Source organism: Chenopodium album, chromosome 7, assembly GCF_948465745.1.
Source record: "Chenopodium album chromosome 7, dcCheAlbu1.1, whole genome shotgun sequence".
Classification (NCBI taxonomy): Eukaryota; Viridiplantae; Streptophyta; class Magnoliopsida; order Caryophyllales; family Amaranthaceae; genus Chenopodium; species Chenopodium album.
In genome coordinates, this window is record NC_137840.1 from 27,300,675 (window position 1) to 27,312,849 (window position 12,175).

Consider the following 12,175-nt stretch of genomic DNA (forward strand, 5'->3'; position numbering starts at 1 on the left):
CATCATAATGCTTTTTATGGTCCATGAGCACTTCAAGTTTGATCTAACATGAAGAACGGGTTTTTGTAACATAATCGCACTTCCTTTCGAGGCAAGAAGCTTAAAGTAGGTGTCTACACATGGTTTCAGATTTCCTAGCAGATTTTACAATAGAATATTCCACGCCTGTACATGAGAATGAATTTTCAGACGAAAACTTTATGGTCACAGAAGATGATACTTGGACTCTCTACTTTGCCGGAGCCTCAAACCAAAAGGAATATGACGTAGGAGTACTATTGGTATCACCTAAAGAGGAACATGCTCCAATCTCCATAAAACTAGATTTCGACGTTACCAACAACGCTACATAATACGAAGCATGCTTGGTAGGCCTTGAACCAGCATTGGCGTTGGGAGTAAAGAAACTTTGAATTTTCGAGGATTCTTCATTGATCATCAATCAAATTTCAAAGAGATGGAAAGTAAGGAGTGAAAGCCTACCCCCTTACTAAACCTACTTGGAAACTCTCACAAACGGCAAAAAAAGGTAGAATACATGTAACACCCCATATTTATGAACTAAATAAATTTTGAATTATTATTTGTATAATGTTGTTTTCTAATTCAATCATAATAATTTTAATTTATGATTGATAAGAGTGTTAAACTAATTTGAAATATTAGTTGTTAATTATTTATTTACGATTTTTAGTTAGCCGGTTGAGGCGATTTATACCGAGGTTACTTTTATGGACCGAACCAAATCTAGGTGTTTGGGCTATAACCTAGAAGTTGTTTGGGCTGTTTTGGCATGGGATTGGGTAGTATACAAGTATTCGAATTGGTTTTTGAAAGATAAATATAGGGTTCTTTCATTGACTCTTTATTTGCCAAGTTAATGCTCTCCTGGATTCTTGCCTCCAATTCATATTCTCTTGCTTCTTATAACTCCCAAACCCATCATATTTGCTGCCCTCTTTAAAAAAACAATCATGAGTTTTCTTTTCCCCTTTGACCGTGGAAATCACTTCTCGAAAGAATTCCATTGGAGATTGCACTCTTCCTTCTTTCCCCTCCATATTACTTCTCTTTCTTCCTCAATTCTTGTGAGATCGTGGCCGGGTTTTATTGTTACAAGAATCATCTCATTGTCCCTCTTATTTTGGCTGTGGAAATAAGTAAGTTTAATGGGTTAAACCCTTTCCTTTTTTTCCCCCTCTTGTATGGTTTGTTATACATACATCTTCTTATTTCAATCTTGTTTTATAAAGGTATTCAAGGTCATGAAGAGGACTAGTTCTTTTTGAGTTCTTCTGGTTTTGTGGGTTTTATCGGAAGTTTTTCGAGGTAACTAGCACTATTCCAAGCTTTATAAATCATGGCTAGGTTAGAGTAAGGTTAGGTGCAAATTTGAGTGGGTTATGTTAGAAATTGACAAGATTTTTATGTGCTTATATTTTCTGATTTTGTGTGCAGTTTTTGCGTGGGGGTTAACGGAGGTTTTAGTCATTCATTGCTGATTCTATGCTAGATAATCATGCTTGTATATTGTGAATGTATTAGGGTGTTTAAGGTTGGGAATCCATGCCAATATAACAAGTTTATAGGTTGAGGTCATGAGTATGGATATATGTGTAGGCTAAAAATATCAACTATAAACTGATCTGCTTTCGTGCGTTGTTGACTGCATTGAACAATGAAAGATTGTGCACTACATGCCTAATTAGTGATACTAACAGGTACATATAATCTTTGTTAATTTGGGGCCATAAATCCGTAGTTTAGGTGGGTTGTTCAAGCTTGGAAGTTGCTACTAGAAAAATAAACAGCTTATATACTTGTCATTAAATCATGTTTAATGTTGCTTAGGCATGTTAATTTAGTCTCAAGACCATGTTAAGTTAGAGTAGTAATATGTTTTGCAATAATATTTATGAATGATTTAAATTGCGAAGTATATTATGATTTGATGCTCATGTTATTAGTCATGTACTGTACTCTTAGTTGCTGTCCGAAATGCAAGCATTGTGTACTAAGTGGTTCGACGAGTTGTCAATTTTGGAATAAGTTGTATTATATGTGTAATCATGGCATGAATTATGTAATTGAGAATATTGATTAAAAACATGAATTTAAGCCTATCTTGTATGTATATATTTCCTAATATGTGGTTTAATATGTCTGATCTTATCATTTTGGTATAAAGTTTGCAATTGTGAATATTTATTAACATCATGAGTTCTAGTGAGTTTGATTTTCTTATACATTTTATATAATTTATTCTTATGATATAATAAAATGGTTTTAAAGTGTCAAGTAAGTTGTCGACGCCATTGTGCTTTAAAGTAGAATAAAACTGTTTTTAGCACCGCTTCACCAAGGGTTCTGTACGGAGTGTATTGTGATATTTTGTTATAATTAGCTTTGTACCAAATCCAGACTATAAAAGTGACACCTTAGTATAATATATGAGTTATTTCATATTTTGAAGAAATTTTGAAGTTAAACTCTTTTGAATGATTTTAATTGAATTTTGGTCTTAGAAGTAAAGACCTGCAGTATTTTAAATTGGGGTTGATGATCCCTAAGTGTGTTTAATGATTTTTTTTTTTAAAGAAGTGTGTTTATAAATTTTATATATATTTGTGAGTGTAAGACAACCATTGGGTTGCGGAATTCAATGGTTGGAACATGCCAACATCTTGGGCTGCGGAATAAGAGGTGTAATTTTCTAGGTTAATTGTTGTCGTCTGGAACTACTCGGGTTGCGGAATTCGAGTAGAAAAACTGGGAGTGTGGCCATTCTCCGACGCAGACGGCTGCGGAATCATCTGTAGGTTCGCCCTGACAAACCTTTGATGGTGGGCTGCAGATTTCACCGGCGCTCATATTTTGCATGCTTGCCTCGCTATAAATCTTATTTTTAAAAAGGTTAAATTTATTTATTTTAAATACACTATTGATTTTGGGAAGGAACATTTATAAGTGTTAATTAACGTTTATTTGAGTCACCATTTGTTTTGAGTTGCTATATTTATTTTGAATTCTTGTGGTAATATTTTTACGTTGTTCTATTCACATGCTTGATCTATATTATAATCATGATTCCATGTTTTATTTCTCTCTCGAGTTTAACTGGTAATTATTATTTGAGTTGATGTTCCCACATGTTATTAAGTTTTGTGCTAATGTCTAAGCTTTTCTGTACTTAGCTTTGTTTTTCTACAAGTACTGGGAGAACTGCTATTTACTCCCACTGATTGTGGAACCTTAATGTTATTTGCAAGTGAAGAGTAGTTCTTATTGAGTTGGGGCTTAGAGCAGAGTGTTAGTTTGTTCTTGGAAGTTTTATAGACTTTCTTTTGTTATCTATTAATTTACTCTTTTTAGGATAGTCAGTTTGAGGTTGTTCTGCCTCGTTCAAAGTTTTCTTTGAGAATTTTATTTTATTTATTTTTGTTATTTATTTATTCCGTTTAGTTTTTAGTAACCTTTAGAGTGACATTTTCGTCTCGACGTTATTCCTGCTAACGTCTCGATTTCTGTTTTAGACGGGGTGTTACAATACACGTATCTACCTAGAGAGGAAAACCAATTTGCTGACGCTTTGGCAAGGCTAGCCTCAATCGTTAGGATTCCTACGGAAATTTAGCAAAGGCCCTTAACAACATAAAAGAGGCATAAACCGGCTTATATCCAAGCTATAGAGGATGACGAATTAATCAAAGAGGAAGAAGAAGAGGAAGAACCTTAGTATACAGACATCCTCAACTATGTGACAAAGGGAAAATATCCACCCCATGTTGACAAAAGAACAAAATGAGTCTTAAGACTTCTGGCTTCCCAATATGTGCTCATTAACGACGAGTTACACAAAAGGGTACCAAAAGGTCAAGCTCTTTTATGTGTAGGCGAAAAGGAAGCCCAAAGGGCTATGAGAATTGTCCACGATGGTGTATGTGGAACACACGTAAATGGCAAAATGCTAGTCCAAAAGATAATGGGCGAAGGATATTATTGGACCACCATGAATAGGGACTGTCATCAATATGTGAAAAGATGCCCTAAATGCCAAATATATGCTAACTTGCACCATGTTCCTCCATCTCTCCTCTACACCTATAAATCACCATGGTCATTCCCAACATGGGGAATAGACATCATTGAAAGAATTACTCCTCTAGGAACAGGAGGCCATGAATATATATTAGTAGCAATTGGTTACTTCACTAAATGGGTTGAAGCAAAATCATATGCTAAACTCACAGCAAAACATGTAGCACTCTTTATCGAAAGTATGGCATTAAACACCATCATTCTTATTCGTACTAAAAAAAATGGATCTGTTGAGGCAGCTATTAAAAATTTAAAGAGAATCATCGAGAAGATGACTGAAAATTACAAAGATTGGCCTGACAAACTCCACTTTTCCCTGTGGGGTTATCGCACGTCAATTCGATCATCGACTGGGAATACACCACATTCCTTAGTCTACGGGATGGGTGTCGTACAACCTGTAGAACTAGAAATACCTTCTCTACGCATCGCGTTAGAAAGTAAACTCGATGAAGTAGAATGGACTAGATCGAGATATGAAGAGCTAATTCTACATGATGAAAAACGAGTAGAGGCTCTACATTTTACTCAATGTTATCAAACTCGTATGGCTAGGCACTTCAACAAGAATGTCAAGATAAGGAATATGAAAGTAGGAGACTTGGTCCTAAAAGCATTAAGGAAAAATGTTTTAGACCCAATTGGTCTAGGCCATATATTGTCAAAATTATCCTATCAGGAGGAGCTGAAAAACTAACTAATATGGATGACAATGAATTCTCAAACATGACAAATCTTGACCAACTTAAGATGTACAACCCATAATTACTTGAGTAGGACACTTAATTCCTTAGGATAGGATACGTAGGCAACCCTTATAGGGTAAGGCCACTTTAACTGTTATAAACCTCGCATTCTAGCAAATCAACTCAGAGAAATTAGCGCAAAAATTTGCAAATGCATCCCAGAAAAGTTGTCGCCTGACGATAGAAGTCACCGTCGGCCAATAACATCAGCGTTTGGCAACGAAGACAGCGCCGGGCGACGAGAAGCATCGTCTAGCGACAAGGATAGTGCCTGGCGACGGAGACCAGCGTCTGGCGACGGACATCAATTTCGACGCCAATTTTTCCGCATTAAACTTGGAAAATTTCGGTGTATTTCAAAAAATTTCAAAATCCGTACTCGAATATTTTAAGAATAATAATTAAGTATTTTCATTGCTTTATTGGAAATTATAATGTAATTGTTGATTTAATTTAAAAGGCTGAAAATTGCATTAATAAAATAATGTAAAATTACATTATAGATGGAATTAGAATAAAAGCTTAAAAAACTAATTGACTTAAAAATTAATTTTTTCAAATAAGTTTAAAGTTAAACAGTACTCTTATCCTTTTTTTCTTTCTTTGCTCTGATCGGGATTAGATAGTGTCGTTAGTCTACTAACCCTAATCAAATTAACAATTTATAAAACCTAAACTACCCTAATATGAGTATAGGGGTAAGTAAAGGGTCGAACCCAAAAGGAAGCATGCGAGCTAAACACTAAATTCGCTAAGCAAAAGTCAAGGAAAGGATAATTTTGTTGAAATTTTTTTTTTGGATAAAAAGCACTAAACTACGAATAAGCAAAGATAAAGACGAATAAAATCAAGAAAGAACAATGCTAGGGATACGGGGGTGTCAAACATGATTAGAAAAAAGGGGAATAATCATAGTTATCATGAAGAACATGCCAAAGAACACAAGATCCTTCCTAAACAATTCATTCTCATGCAATAGTCTAGGCAAATTAATGAAAGAGGTCTATGCTAATTAGGATCATTCTCATGAATCCCATTAGGCACAAGCTAACCAAAGAATAAAGGGGCACAATACATGGAACTCCATTTTTAACAACTCATTCTCATGCAATCATTAAAATAGAGGTGATCTAAATCTAGTTCAAATCATTTTCATGCATTTAAACTAGAAGGCAATCAAATAAAGTGCTACAATAATCTCAAGTCAATAAAAATCATATCTTTCATCAATTTAAGGTATGTAATCAATCCACAATCATCATTCATCCAACATTCAACACATATTTTCCACCCCCTTCCCCTAGCTAAAAGATTAGCCTAGAGAAAGGAGATTAAACATAGAATCAATACTAGAAACAAACTCAAGAAACTCAAAACAAAACATGATTAAAAACAATGAAAACAATAATGACTAGATGAACTGAAAAGACTAACAAAAATAAGCAACAATAAAGCAAATAAATAAAGCTAAAGGAAAGGATTAGAGATTACTAGAGAGAGGATTAATGAAAGATGAAAACTTGAAGGAATTGCTTGATTGGAAATTAAACTTGACCAAAATTGATTACTTGGAAGAAAATTGAGCAATAATCTACTTTATCTCTCTAAAAACTATCTAATCTAACCCTAAGAGAGAGAAGCTCTCCTAAACTAACTAAGAAAATAGCATAATAGATCCCCCCAATTACCCCCCAAAAATGGGTATTCATCCTTAGCTATAAAAAGAAACTAAATAAATAAAGAGAAATAAAATAGAATATAGAAAATAAGAAAGGAAATACAAAAGAGATAAAGTAAAAGGAAAAGGAAATTAAAAGAAAAAGAAAATAAAAAATAAATAAATAAAAAAAAAGAAAAATAAATCAGTCCACCAAAACCAAAGTCAGACCCTATCTCCTTCCTCTTCTTCTTCGAATTGAAGCTGCTCTAGAAATGGGGAAAATTGATCCCAAGCTTCACATCCCATCAAACAATATAAGCAACAATTACCCTTCAATCAACACCGCTCATTATCATAAAAAATCGGCATCAATAAATCAACACCATTCGATCTTCATAAGTAATCATGTGAGAAGCTCGTGATCGACCCACAATTGCGCGCCCGCACAAACATCGCACAAAGGTCGCGCCAATGCTACTGCCTCAACTCTAATTTTGGACTCCAATTTGTGCACCTTCTGACAGGGTTGCGCGGTCGCGAGTAGCTCCTATCGAATTGGGGATAAATTTGGGTAATTAATTGCCAATTGCGAGGCTGCAAATTCCGATTGATGGGCGATTGTTGCGAGGTGAGAACAGGGTGTGTGCGCGGCGGTGGCTGGTGCTGCTGATTTTCGTGGTGAAGGGGGCAGCAATGGTGGAGTGCGTGGTTGTTGTTGATGTTGCTGTTGGTGTTGGTGGTGTGTGGGGTGAGATGCGTGGCTGCTCTGTTTGGTTGAAACAGGGGAGTTGCGAAGAGTGTGTGGGTGAGTGGTTTGGTGGTGATTGATGGTGGTGTTGGCGGTGGCTGGTGTATTGGTGTGATTGAAGGTGTGTGGTGGTAAGTGGTGGTGCTGTGTGTTGTTGTTGTTAGGCTATTGCTGTTGGTGGTTGACGTTGTGGTGTGCGTGAGGTGTTGAGTGGCTGAAGCGATTTGTGTGGAGGAGATGGTGGTGGAGTGCGTGAGTTGTTAGGTGGGTGGGTGGCTGGAAATTGGTGTGATTAGAGGTGTGTGGTGGTTGTGATGGTGAGATGCGTGGTTGCTGCTGGTGATGTTGGGTGGGCAGCGTTGCTGTGAGGGCTGGTGGTGTTGAGGAGCTGGGAGTAGGGGAGATGGTGACGTAAGGTGTGGTGAAGGATAGGGAAATGGGGTGGTGTAGGTTAAGAGGTGGGCAGCAGCTAAGTCGATTAGGGGCATTGTGAATAGTGTTTGACTTGAGTTCGAAACTCCATTTATGAATCAAAACTTGAGACACGTATATTGAACCTCGAACGTTGGACCTCCGAACTCGAACATGACTTTGAAACCCGGAACACCTACAATAAAAAACACGAGGGTGAAATGGAAAATAAAATAAAATAAATAAAATAAAGAAAAATAAAGTAAAATAAAATAAGATAAATAAAGTAAAATAAAATAAAATAAAATGCTAAAACTAAGGAAATAATAAAATTAAATGAAATAAAATAAAATACGAAACTAAAATAAATAAGAAAACGAGATAAAAAGAGAAATTATTAAAAATAAAAACTAACGACTTAAACTACAAACATTAAAAGAAAGAAAAATAAAATAAAACACGAAAATAAACTAAAAACTATAGAAAATTACAAAAATACTCAAAATAAAGATAAAAGACGAGAATAATAAAATAATAGAAATAAAGGATATAAAAGGTGAAATTATTGGAAAATAAGCCGGAATACGACTCAATAAACACCCTAAAAGTGACATAAAAGTTACTTATCAAACTCCCCCAAGCTTACCTTTTGCTCGTCCTCGAGCAAATTAACATGAAACACGGGAGAAGGAGAATGATTTATTCAAGCAAAGCTAGAACACTAAAGGAGACAAGAATGTACACTAACTCACTTTCGTAGGAATCACGGTCACTTTTAGCAACTAATGACAAGCCCTTTAAACCCCTAGATCTCCCTAGAGGACGAGTGTGCTCTCGTGAGGGTGTCCTAAGAGTTTAACCCACAACTCTAAACAAAACCAAGGCAAAACAAAAAGAAAAAGAAAAGCAAAAACAAAAAGCAAGCACAACCACGACCAACATGAAATGACAAGGCTTAAGAAAACCAAACAAGCTTTTAGATAGAAAATGCTCCATTCGGACTCAAAACATAGAGACATGCACCAAAGAATACTCACCTTTCTTAATTAAATAAGGGAATACACGTTCCGAGATGCTCATGGTTGAAAGAGACAAACCTAAGCTAAGCATAGAGAACTAATGATTTCACTCTCCGCCTAGCCCCATACAAGACGGTCCACGTTCTCTCCACTAGCTTCAAATCATCCCTTAGTTAGCTCCTCATGATTCCTCGAGGGAACCGGAAAAAGAAATTTTTATGTGGAATCATAAGGTCATCCCGACATCTCAACTATGCATACTCTCTCCATAGGGTTGAAATCTATCTCCCCCCACCGCTCATTGACCTCACCCCTTAAAAGTCAAAGGGTCTTTACTAGGGTTGTAACGTAAGGCTAGGGGTCAAGGCGGGGCAAAAATTTGAAAAATTTGGTGATATTTCCTAAGTGAAGCAAAAGGGTGATCAAACCTCAAAAACAAACTCAAGAAATCACCAAACATCAAACAAAAATACCAATAATGCCATCTCCCCCAAGCTTATTCGACACCGACACTCAATAAAAACAAAAACGAAGTAACGCTCCCCCCCAAGCTTGAACAAAGCATTGTCCTCAATGCTTAAACTATGGAAGAAAACGAAACCAAACTAATTTTAAATTTTTTTTTTTTATATATATTTTATTTGTTGTCCTTGCCTTTTTTAACTTTAGATGGCTTTTTCTTAACATTTGCTTTATTTCACACAATATATACAATTTACTTTTCTTGCTTGGTACAAAAAGCATAATACTTTCTCAATTTATTACAACACAAAACAAACTCTTAAACCGAAATGCTTCACAAACTAAGGGTTAGGGAAACGAAAGGTCATAAGGTTTGTAATGTGTCTCATAATCAAGAAAGGGAATAGGCTCAAAGGGTTGGCAAGAGGAGCAAATGCAAAATAAGAACAAAATAAGTAACAAAACAAAAAGAAGATAAAGAAAAGAGAAAAATGGTGCCCTTTTCCTCCCCTAGAGTTGCTTGGTCACGATCTTGGGAGCTAGAGAACAACACAAGGATTAAGTTATGCATAGTTAAGGATCCTAAATGCCGCTCACAAGAATGATGAAGGCTACAACAAATGACGCTCACACGGGATAAGAAATAAGCAAATACCAACCAAGGGAATCCTATTCACCATAGAGTGCAACTCCATCTTACCACTTTCCCGTGAACTAGGGGTTCAAACGTCCTCAAAAGTTCTAAACCGGGCTACCTTAGCATACAATGTGTCTAATTCAACCCTAAGCACTCTCAAACCGTGTAAACCCTCATCAACTAGGAAGATAAACATTCAAAGACACATTATCATGAAAGGCACACAAATCAAAATGAATGAGCAATTCTAAATCAAAATCATTGCAACTTGTCATAGTCATGTTTGTCACACAAAAGGGAAAAAAACAACACAAAAACAAGAGGAAGAAATAAAAAGGTTCACAAATGAGGCATGTAATTCAAGTAAATCCCAATCATCATACAAATGACCGTTGATAACAACATCAACGATCCCAGGTTCCTTAGAACCAATGCAAACACCCTCGAACCATTCAACTTCTTACTAAACTAACCTTAAACTAAGCACTAAAAGAAAAATTAAAAGAGTGAAAACAAGAAAGGTCTCACCGAGAGGTTGGCTTAAAAGAATAATGGAGCTTAAAATCGAGTTCACCAAATGTCACTTCGCTCCAAGCTTCCAAAATGCAACCTACAAGGCAAGACAAGACATAAAAGAAAACATTAAAAGAAAACAAAGAAAGAAAACAAAAAAGAAAAAGAAAGGAGGGGGAGAAAAAGGGGTAGAAATCCTCCGGGTTGCCTCCCGGGAAGCGCTTGTTTATGGTCTCTAGCTTGACCCTTCACCTCCTTCAAGGTGGAATAAAGAACATCACCCTCATCAACTTTAGGATTGAATCATAGATGCCCCCAAGCTTGAGAACTAGCATTCCTTGAGGTCTCAAATCACCACAAGGGAAAGGAGGGAATAAATCAAGAGCCAATGGTGGCTCATCTTTTCTTTTTCTCTTCTTCTTGTCGTTTCTTCTAAAAGGGCGATGAAGCTTGGAATCCTCGATATTAGGAAGGGCAACCTCACCTTCATCAAGAGAGCCTTCAAACCAAGCAGGAACTTCAAGAAAGTCATCATACCTCATTTTCACCTTACCATCACATGGAGGTAAGCTCTCATTATCCATCACACCATCGACCACATCAACTCTACATACGCTCATCGCCATAGGGCTCTTCAAAACAACATTCTCAACTAGCCTACAAGGGAAGGGAACCGGGCCTTCAAACTTGTTTGGTTCACTAAAATCTAATGGCTCCTCATTTTGTTCTTGAACCTTCTTCTCAACCACATCCTCCACAACCTTGTCTTCCTTATTTTCATCCTCCTTGCAAGTTTCGAGATGATAAACATATGAAGGGTTAGTAGATGATTGTAAGGGGAGTTTTGCGGTTAAATGGAGAGAAGAAATGTTGGCTAGTTAGGAGTCAACAACTTCATTGTGAGATTTGATCTCTTGGAACTGTTGAGTGAGAATTTGACGTTGTTGAAGAATTTGGGTTTGTGTGTGGTCGGGTGGGGATTGTTCTTCATACGCTTGAGGATTTTGGTCATGATGTTGACCTTGAAAGTTCCCCATTTGGATGGAAGGGTAAGAAAAATTTTCGGTTAGAGGATTGAAAAGAGGTTCATCTTGGAGGTAGGAGTTTTCTTGTTTTGGAGGTTGTTGAAGTTGTTGAGAATGAGCTTGGGTTATAAACTCTCCTTCCCTCAAAGTCAAAGCCTCACCTTGCTTGGGATTGAACTCTCTACAATACGATGCATCATGATCCGTCCCACCACAACAAGCACATGAGAAATCAATGATTTGTGACAGTTTTGAACCCAAACCAACACTTGAGTTCAACTTGGAAAGACCTTCATTCAAGAGTTCAACTATGTGCTTAAGTTGACCGACTTTCTCCAACTCATAAAGATCACCTAGCTTTCCTTGGGACCTTCTTTGACCTCCCCAAGAATAGCTAGTAGCCACCTCTTCAATTATAGCTTCAACTTGGCTTTGAGGGATCTTAATCAATTGGCCACCGGCACCCGCATCTAGATTGGTTCTTGAAATTGGCTCTAAGCTATCATAAAAGAATCTCATGAGAAAATTATGGTTGAATCCATGGTTAGGACATGCTCTAATCATATCCTTAAACCTTTCCCATGCTTCCCCAAGAGTTTCATCCGGTTCTTGCTCAAAAGAAGCTATCTTCCTCCTCATTTTTGCGGTTTGCTCATCAGAAATGAACCTCTTGAGAAAGGCCTTCGCAACATCTTTCCATGTGGTGAGAGAGTTGGGCTTCAAAAGCTTGAGCCATTTCTTTGCTCTTCCGGTGAGAGATTGCCGAAAGAGATGCATACGAATGTAATCTTGGCTCACTTCATTTGTTTGCATCATTGCACACAACTCAAGGAATCGGTCCAAATGCTCAATGGGG

General features: G+C 36.8%; 1 non-coding gene across 1 annotated transcript; it reads left to right on the top strand.

Moving 5' to 3' along the window:
* The first annotated feature begins 11,854 nt into the window (after positions 1-11,854).
* On the top strand, positions 11,855-11,961 carry LOC145641082 (small nucleolar RNA R71). The gene has a single exon (XR_014115151.1). It is a non-coding gene; the product is annotated as a small nucleolar RNA R71 (small nucleolar RNA).
* Positions 11,962-12,175: the final 214 nt, after the last annotated feature.